Here is a 10,839-nt window from a genome sequence, read left to right as displayed (position 1 = left end):
AATTCACAGATGCTATTTTAATTGGTCTCCCATACAAATTTCTCTCACTGGGAAGGAATCTGGGTGGCTGTGGGGAATTGGCAGCAACTTTCAGAGCTTTTCCAGGTCAGTGATTCAGATGTAACCAGCATCACTGGTGGCTGAGAATTAATGTGGAGAAAACTATTAGATGGCCTACATGAAATAAAGTAATTACTTCACTCCAGTCCTGGTTTGACAGATTACCAGCAAAAATAATCGATGCTCTTATGGTTTTTTTCTTTTTTTTTTTTTTTAATAGACCCAGAAAATTAACTTCTGCAAATTTTCTTTCCCATTAGGGCTGAAGGCAGCCTTCAGAGTCATAAGCATGAAGCCTTTATTATCAGTTCACATTTTTCATGATTATTTTTGAAGATTTCATGGGGGTTTTTTTCCAAATTCTGTCACTTTAATGTTCTGGGAACTGTTTGCCATGCTCTGCTTTAGACTAAGAAGGTTAATTTCTTTAAGCTTCATCAATTGTCCCAGGGCAGGTGGAAGGGATAGAGAAGAGAGAGAAGGAGATGCTCGTCCTGCATTATTCTGTACAGAACCTTACTGAGGGAATTTGGATAATCTTTCTGCAGTGATGGAGAGACTGCCTAGGGCACATAACCTTTAGAAGGGTACAATTTGCTTTTGTAACCTTCTCCCTCATGTCCCTGCAAACATACTCCAAGTATTAGGCTAGATTGTCAGAAAATGTGTCAGACCACGAACTGGGATAAAAAACCCATTAGCACAGCAGTATGGACTTTATCACTCGTCAAATATTCCAGTAAATCCTAACTGGATGTTTTGCTTACAATTTCTGGTAAAAACAGGCAGTTATCCATCATGCTTCTGTTTGATTAGCACATGCTTGTTTTTTAAACTCCCATTCATCCTACCAACAAGGCTTCCTCAAGAACTGGCTTTTGAAACAACAGCAACTATTAAAAGACATAGCTCAGGCCTTTGCTTCACTTTTTTTTTTTTTTTTCCTCACAGAAAGAATTCACAAAGAAAACTTGAATGTGTAGGGAAATATTTTCCTCACAGGCCACAAGATCCTGCAGTCTTCAAGGACTGGATGCACTGATGCAGCTAAAAGTAATGTATAGTACCAGGATGAACAGAAGATGCATATGTTCTTCAAATTCTAATATAACCTTTCCCATTATCTCAATAATTCCTAATTACAAAAAAAATAAAACCAACCAAACACAAAAACTAAGGAGATTAGTTTATTCCCATTTAATTTGGCTCTCAGTGGTTGTACAAACACAGGGATATTTGGGCTGCTTTTCTTGTGAGGTTTGTAATGAATAGCCTCTGGTAACAAACTAATGAGGTTGTCAGAAGCTGCAACAAAACAGTTTTGCAATTTATATTAGCAGGACAGGGTCTATTCAAAACATATAAAAAGGTACACAAAATTCATCTCTCCTCAGTGCTACACAGAGAAGAAAAGGCACAAATGTCTTTGCTTAGTGTCATGTAAGTAAAAAGAGTAAAAAGGCAGAATGAGAAATAAAAATTTTCCCAGGAGAAAGAAGAAAAAAATGCAGAAAGAAACCTAATACCCATTTTGTCCATGACAATGGAATTGGGAAGCAATACACAGCTAAAGCCCAGATAGCAAGTACTTGTCTGGTTTTAAAAGCAAAATTTTTCTGCTTCCTACTCATAACTTACTCAATAGTGTTTTGTGCCAGGAAAGAGAACTTGTCTATGCTTAAAGATTTCTTCTCTGCTTCACATACTTTGGAGATCTGGAGTTAAGAAGTTAAAATTCAATTTACAATTTATGACTCTCATGAGAAATTTAGAAATTCAAACTCACTAGAAAGAGGGAGGAAAGCAAACTTCTGTTGCTTCACACTAAGGGCAGAGGATGCTGGGCTTCCTTCTGTGCAACAGTGACAGCTGATTTTCTACTTTTTTTTTTTTTCTCCTGCTATTCAATGGTCAATTTGCAGCTAGCTTTATTACCTTCTGAAAGTGTCAATGGATGGGAACAGCTGTTTGAAATCCACAGTAGTCCCCAGTCCCATAGAAGAATTTAAATAGGTAAACTGCTGTGCAGTAATCCAGAAATTAGTAGGTATAATACATCATCTTCTACTATGGCTGTCAGTTCTGGAAGGTCTTGGTTCAGTGCCAATGTGCAGTCAGGCTGCACAGGAGGCTGCACACCACAGAGCCTCCTAACAGCACAGCTCTGGAAACCTGGATGACAATCCCCAGGCTTCAAGTATCTGCCTGAGCACAGAAAAAAAGCAGCAGAAAAAGAGCATTTGCTCTGACAAGGGGTCATTCTAATTACCACGACCAAAGTAGTGTAGAGGTAGATAATTCCCAATCACAGGAACTGGTATTATATTGATATCCAGGATGCAGTAAGATATGAGCTGGTGAAAATTTTCATGGAACAGTTAAAAGTACAGTTATTTAAGAGAACAGAGTACCCAGGCTTATTTTGTTAGCCTAGTGAATAACATACATGCATTGTCATACTGTCATGGAAGCATATGTGATAGCAGAATAACTCTATGCCAGAGTATACACACACACAGTTCTCAATCCACACTTTTCCTGAAGTGTGGAAGAACTTCTGGTCAAGTGTGTCAGTTCTGGCTCACTGAAGCTGTTGACTTGCTCCTGGGGAGACTGGATGTAAGGTGTGCAGGTGACAGAGGGTACAGAGTTATCCACAGATAACCTACAGATCTCTAGAGAAGTATATGGCTAAATACTCTAAGACCAAAGAGAGCAGGTCAAATCGAGTTCTGAAAGAAGGCTGGAGGCAGCCCAAGGAACACAAGGCAGGACTGTGACAACATTTGGCCTAGACACCTCAGCAGTGTCATTGACAAGTGGAGATGTCTTAAGCCTGAGGTTGTCATTCCTGCCTCTTCTCTTCTCCAAATTCCCTGCTGCTGCTGAGCAGCAGTTCCCTTCCTAAGGTAAAGGACACTGCTTTTCTCTCTTTCCCTATACCAGGTGGTGATGCAAAGCAGCTCAGCAGTTGACAGACAAGACACTGAGTCAATCCAGCAAGGCAGACAGCAGTGGGGTAGAATTTCCAGCCAAAATATTATGAGTCCTTGCTTGCAAATAGGCTGTGCTGGATACACTGCAGTTGGTGGGGGACCAGAAGAACACACTGCTGAAGGAGAGGAATCAATAGGCTGCAAATATAGGGGAACGAGTAGTTCTTATTCCACAACTGAGGCATCCCCTGAAGCCAAGTTAGGACCTGAGAATTCAGCTGAGGCTCCAAAAGGCTTGGGGGTTTAACAGCACCAGACCACAGCCAGAACCAGCTTTGAGGAAAAGCAGCCCAGACAGTTGCTGGTGCTGCTTGACTGGGTGACCCTAAGAAGCAGCCCATGTCACCCAGCATTTAGCTGGGAAGAGGCATTGGACCTGAGGATCTGTTGCTGCACCTTACACAGCAACTGTCTTCACAGCCATTAAATTCCACATACATAAAAGCAGCAGCACCATGGTTAACCAGCACAGAGAGGCAGGTAGTGGAAAGGATAACTTATTTCTAGTTATGTGAATTTCCACTGTGCTGTGTAGCCAAACGTAAGCTTTGTAGAATAAATGCTACTCTCAAGGAGAGGCCAAGCTTGCAAGGAAGAGATAGGTTCATGTTCCCATCCATTGAAAAAAAAAAGAGCCCGTAATAATGACAGGAATCAGAGCTATTTGATAATGAAAATAATTATGCAATTGCCAGACTGTTTTTCTGCAATCTCTGCCAAATACCCATTTTTCTGGGTAGAAGAAACATTAGGCTGAATTTTGTAGGGAGTGCAGAGCACAGGGAAGATGGCATAAAAATATAAAAGAAATTAGGAGTTTTCAGCATATGAGGCTAATGAAATTACATACTTACCTGTTGCTTTTCAGGGTGTACAAGTGCACAAATTCTGATTGCTGTCTTCTGGAAGCAAAGCATGTACTAAGGGGTGCATCAGCCTATGTGCACACCTATAACATTTGAACACTCAGGTCTTCCTCACATCCGTGTGCTCAGGTACCTCTTTCAGAGCACTAAGATATACAGACTATGTGTCACTTGTCTGACACCTGCTTTACTACATGTGACTTTGGGGACTTGTTGCTCTTGTCAAGCAGAAGCATCAAAACAGTGGAGAGCAACATTTAGTCAGCAGCAATTTCATGGGTAATTGAGCTATTCAGGTAATTTGATTTCTATTTTTAATGCTATAAAGTATTAGCCTATGTGGTAAAGAACCTGTCTGTGCTGTGTCTTTCTGCCACCAAATCTGTGCTCTTTCCAAGAACTGTGAAACAGGTTGTTGCTGAAATTTCTTGACCATCAGCATGGAGAGTATCATGTTCATGGAAGAAACTTTGAAGTGGCAGCTGGAAAAATTCAATGCCTGACAGTGTTATCTCCCAACAGCAGTGACTTCTTAACCCACAGTTTGAAACAGCTTCCAGGAACAGAGCTAGTTCTTACATACTGATTTTAAACTCTGTTACTACCCATGTAGCTGAAGCTAACAGAGCCCCTTTTGGTGAAATACTTTTCTGTGTTTCTATTGGTTTCTTGTACTGTTTTGCAAAGTATTGAATTATTCATTGTAAAAATAAGGAGTGCTCTATAAGATTTTGAGACCCCAGGTATTTCAAATGTTCATTTTTATGTTTACATGTATGACAACCTCTTGACTTTTTTCTTGGCAAGAGGGTAGAAGTTGACTTTAACTTGAGAAAGGGACCAAAGCCAACCCCTAGCTGGCTGCTCTAATTGCTGTGAAGATAATAATTGTGTATTTAACTTGCAATAAAAAAAATAACCTGGCCAAAACCTCTGTTTCCTATAATGACTGTGACAGGATCTAGGTGAAGAAACTCAGTTTTAACCCTTGACTTGAAAGCTTATTATGAATGTTAAGGGAAAAAAGGATTCAGCTTTATTGTATTTGATTATGCTCATGGTCAAGCACAACCTGAACTTCTAAGGACCTTTTTTCCTGTATTTACAGAAGTGAGCACTTCCAGAGGAATTTTATCCTATAGTAGGGTGGAGGGCATCATTCTCTAGGAGTGTTTACCTCTCTGTGTAAATCAGTTTAAACTAGCTCCTGACTTTGGGGTTGCAAAAACAAAGTAAAATGAATATCATACTATGTTTTCATACTCCTCATAAAGACCATACTTTGATGGAAATTTAACAGCTACAATCACGTGATGTGATGAGACAACCTCAGATCATTGGTCATGACTGCTAAATATCTCAGTCCTAAAATACACATTAAGGGAAATTTCTTACGGTGAGCAGACTAAGAGAATTTCAAATAAACACTCAGTGAGATATTGATTCTTCTAAGTATAAATTTAAATAATTTAAATAATCCTTGTAAAATGCTGGGGTGTTTTGGTTGGTTTATTTGGTTTTGTTTGGTTGGTTTGGGTTTTTTGTTATTGTTGGTTGGTTGGTTAGGGGCTTTTTATGGTTCATCCAATCCTCTGTAAGCTGCTTAAAATTTCTCCTAGTTTAAGGTGCATGGAAGCTCCAGTTGAATATCCTAATTGCTCTTCATTTAAAGGAAATACACAAAGTAAGAATATTTTCAGTGTAACTAAAAAAATTGGGATAACAGCACTGCCCAGAAAAGAGTTTAAAGCTAATTCTTTGGGGAAAAAATCAGTTAACACCACTAAAGAAATTGCACAGATGAAGCAAGCACACATTCCAGGGACAGATGTTCCCTGTACTACAGAGTATCCTAGGAGGCTGTTGTTAGCTAAGGAGAGCAGGCATCATTTTTACTGTTTCAAGAGAAAGCAATGAATACCTTACATGTAGGCACTTTGGAAATGTGCCTGAGTGACACACAAGAAGACCAAGTCAAGTCCCAGCAGAAAAAGAAAATTAAATGTGAACAGATGGGCTAATTCAGCATTTGCAAGGAGTGAAATTCAAACATGAAAAAAACCTAGCCAGCTACAGATGACAAGGCCTGTCTCAGTTCAATCTTCAAGCTATAATAGCAGACTCTTGATTTTTTTCCTCCATCAAATTAATCTTCTTGAGGAAGCTGGCATTTCAGTGGGTTTGGAACAGTCAAATAACCTTCCCACTCCTGGGGATTCAGTTTCAAATCAAAATTCAAGGTACCACTTACTAGACTTGCTGCTCTCAGTCTATTCAAGAAAAACCAAGCCCATCTGCACAGTTTGTTATTTATGTGTGCCAACATCATCTGTTTGGAAAAGGTCAGGGTAGAAGAAAAAGTTTTCATAGGTCAGCCTGTGAATGCCCCACCAGAGCTACACACAGATAATGAAACAACAATGAAACTAATTTTGCCAGTTTCCAGCACAAGCTGATGATCCACTACTTTTCTGAGCACTACACTTGGACAAATGGTTAAAAATGCTTAACTGAAAACAAAGAAAAGGAGAAAGAACACACAGCAAGCTCAATCTCACTTTCCAAAGTTCCCAACCACACAAAACTCAGTTACTAGTAACCTACCAGCAGCACAGTGAACCATATAAGGTGGGGTTGTGGCACTGGGTAACAGTAAGAATGTGGAAAAATATATGTGATATTTTTTTAATGGGAACAATGATTTGAGGTTTCTTCATACTGGGGGGGGAAGAGTTTTGGGAAATCTAAAGCAGATTGCTATTTCTACTTGGTATGAGTAGGAAAGTTAAAAAAAAAAAAGTAATAAAAAAACCCTTTTCCGTATTATGACTTGAAATATTTTGAAATATATCATTAAAATTCTTATAATTTCAGTAGCTGTTTTTTAGATAAATTGGCTTAGTCATCTTCAAATAGATACCAATTCTGCTGTTAAATTTATAGTTCTCTTAAAAATGCAAAACACTGTGAATTTTGAGACAGAACAATTTTTTTTCTTCCAGCTTTCAGCTTTGTGACTAAACTAAAACCTACAGGTATGTCCACAAATTTTTTTTTTAGGAAAGTCAGGTGGGAATGCTGGAAAGGAAGAATTTGAAGTAGACGTAGCAAAGTTTTAAGTCTGTGAAAGAACTAAAACTTATATTATCTGAATTCCAACAAGCATCTTGAAGGTTACTATCTTTTCAGAAAGAACAATTAATTCTTAATGTCACGTCATTATATTTCATCTGAAGTTTATAATCTATTCATATGCGCTCTGCTGCCATTATAGATTATTAACAAAAACCTAAAAAGGAAAAAGATCCATACTTGTTTACCCATAATGTAGTTGTTCATTATTTATATCTCTTTCCAAGGATACATTTGGTTCTGTGCTTCTTCCTTGGTTTGTGTTGTTTATGGAACCAGCCCCAATTGTTCCCCTCACAACTGCTGAAACACTAACTCCGAGCTGCTGGAATATTACACAGATCAGCAAGGAGCCAGCATACAGGCTGAAAGCAGCTCAGTCTCTAGACAGAAAATTGTTCAAGGACCCTCTTCTATAGACTCAGGTCCGCAATGACCAGTGTCAGAAGCAATTAGGGAGCCCATTTATTGTCTTCATTCTAGCTCTGTGTTTTTCTAGTGGCTAGTTGTGGAATCCTTTGAACTTCAGTGAAATCCCCAGGGATTTGAAGAATATACCATAGAGTCTCCACCCAGACTGAAAGGGAAGACTTCCTGCATGGAGCCTTGCAACACTATGATATGTCCCAGCTCCTTTTCCGATATGTCCCAAATTCTTGTAGTTTCTCCTTTCCTTGTTTTCTCATTGGTTGTGGTATCCCTGGTGGCCAGCCCCATCTTCCCTGGAGGCCAATGCCCTTTGCCATGCCCTTTGTACCGCCCCCATGCCATCAGACCATTGGCCACTGACCCCATACTTAACCTTGTGCAGACCAAAAGGCCATGTCTTTTGTCCCTGATTTCCCTTCAGCGTGCTGGAACAAACCTTCTCTGGAATTTATCATACAAAAGGCTCTTCTGCCTCTCTTCGCTGACCTAGCTGTGGTGAGTGTGGTGTGTGGAATCAACTTCTTTGCCTGAGTGCCTACCCAAGCAGCTTTTCCACAGGAGATGCTTATTGGGAAATAGGTAGCAGCATCCACCATCTAAACCCCACACTGCTACAGCTATTAGAAGAAATTTTTAATTGACCTGAAACTGGAGTCTGTGGCAAATGACAGTGGGAGATTGATCTGTGCTCTAGATTCCATCATTCAACAGCATGTGTATGCAAGCTGATCATATTTAGGAAAATGAAGGTGAACTGGTTTTGAAGCTAAAGGGAGCAGAGTAGCTGGTGAATTCTTGTTATCTTACTTAGTATGTATAGACTGGATAAGTTTCACTAAAATGTCATTCTTTCACAGTGATTTTCCATGATATACTAAGGAGAGAAGCTGAACTCCTTCCAGGAAAGTAAGTATACTGATATATCACGGGATAGAAAAGTAAATCTGGGAACCAGTGGCCACACTACAGACTACTATTTGTTGAGCATAACAAATACATAAAATAAAAAAATGTGAGGCATAACAACAATAAAATAAAAGATTCTGATAGGAGTCAAAATATACGTGTACTAGGAAATGCAAAATATATCAGAGACTCAGAACTATACTGTAACTGAATGCAATTACCTTTACTGTGAAGTGCATCCCAATCTAGCAACTGCATTGTAATTCTTGCCAGTAAAATTTAGATTGAATCACTGAAAATGAGACATTAGTTAATAACTAAATCAAAGTATTATAAATGGGGGAAATGCCACAGTAATATCTCACAAATTTGGTCAAATATCTTTCATCAAAGAACTTTTTAGGATCACACTGCGGCTCTACCCAGCTCAACTTCACAATTTCAGAGTAACTAAATTAGTCCTAGAGACTTGCCAGTTTAGCTGCATAAATAAAACCACAATTAATCATCATCCACGAGTTTGCAGAACTTCGAAAATCTGGAAATATAGGAAAAACTAAAAAGCTCCAAAAGTAAAAAGAAAAACCCAACCCAAAACCTTATACATCTGATCATTATTTTAGATATTTTTCAGTTAGACTGGTTTTCAGGCAAGCGATGCAAAGGGAATCAAACCACAAGTATTTGAGGTTTAGATCAGCAGTCTTCAAAGTCCTCTCACTCTGGTTTTCCCTTTGTAAACTTTCCTGTATTACTGGAGTTTGTGATATATCACTTATCCAACAGAGGCAAGCTCCTTCTTCTTACAGCCTTTACAGCACAGAAGTTTTCACTAGAGCGGGGAGGGAATTTTTCTCCAGAGATATCTTCAAATTTGCTTCAGTCAAGTTATTACTCCTTAGCAATAATAATACAGACTTTTGGAGTTCCAGCTGGGGGGTGGGGGGGGATCAGCCCTGCAAAAGCATTCTCTGGCTTTGCTTCCTTCCTTGCCAAAGTACTGTTTCCTCAGCCCTTGACCACCACACCACAGTTTGATCATTCTCCCCCACATTGTGCCCTCAGCTGTTCACAGTTTCCTATAAGGAACATGGCTGAGTAGATGTCCTGGTTTAGGGCAAATCTGGGAGAAAACCCAGGGCCGAGTGTGGAGGAGTGAGTGCAGTCTGATAACAAACTCCATGCTTCTTCTCCCTGCCTTCACTCTCCGAACCAGTTTTGAAGGCACAGAATATAATATCCAGCATAAGCAGAACACACAATTGCGGATACAAGCATCATAACATCACCCTAGGACAGTAGAATAAAAGAACATAGGACAGTGAAATTACTCATTTTAGTAATAATCTCCAAAGAAAGGAGACTCAAGTTGTGGAGGCCTTTGAGCCTATTAGGGGAACTTCTAGGGTAATGGCCAGGAAGAATCTACCACAGGTTTCGAGAATGCCTCGGCTTAGGGTGAGACAAAGGGGCTTCTCCCACGGTGCTCTGCAGCACTATGTTAATCTACCTCAGTTCCCTACAGGTCATTGCCCTTTGCCCTGCCCTTGTACCACCCCTGTGCCCACAGACCATTGGCCCCTGACCCCATACTTAACCCAGGACGCTGCACTGTTTTCTCATCTTTTGTCACTGGAACCCTCAGTGTGACTCTACGGTAGACCTCGCTGGAACTCCAAACAGGTGACCCTTTCCATCTTTCTTTGCTGACCTAACTGTAGTGTGAGTGTGGATTGAGTGACTGTCTGTGCCTGCCCAAGCAGCTTTCTCAGAAGACGCCTTCGGGGAGGTAACATCGGTACACCAAGTGAGATGGACTGGCTAAAATAAATTTTGACTTAGCTTTCAAAACCAGGAGCACATATGTTTTCAGTAACCTTTCCGTTCTATTGATTCAGGTCTGCTTATCTTAGATCCCTTTTTTTTTTTCCTAATCACATAAGAAAACTGCTTATGCTGACAAGAGTTCTGTTTAATAAGTATTAGTAGGTGCAAAATTAAAAAGTGGAAAAGGGGGAAGAATATGCCCTTCCTTTGTTGGAGCCCTGCAGTAATTGTGTTTGCTTTCATTAATTTTGATTATATAGCAATGAGCATAGCTGCAAGATAAATTCTCTTTGCAGGCAAACTAGTAAATACAGCATTGAGGTCTGTAGTAAAGGCAGGACCAAATCTGTCCACAGGTAAAATGGGCTCAGGTGGTCTATTCAGACAAGTGGCCTTAGCTTTCACTGGACTTCATTTTTGCAAATAAAAATCACTTACGGTGGGGTATTGCTTGGTAGATTGAATTGAAAGATGGTGCATTTTTGTTGTGAGCTATGTGTTTAGAAGCAGCAGTATGGGGGAAAAAACTCAAGTAAGAAAATGATGCCTACACAGATATTACTCTTCCACGAATTGAAAAGGAAGCAATTGCCTGTTTTTCTGATAGTGTTCATTAGTCCACT

This window comes from Anomalospiza imberbis, chromosome 3 (genome assembly GCF_031753505.1).
Source record: "Anomalospiza imberbis isolate Cuckoo-Finch-1a 21T00152 chromosome 3, ASM3175350v1, whole genome shotgun sequence".
NCBI classification, from domain to species: Eukaryota; Metazoa; Chordata; class Aves; order Passeriformes; family Viduidae; genus Anomalospiza; species Anomalospiza imberbis.
This window is presented reverse-complemented; position numbering follows the sequence as displayed.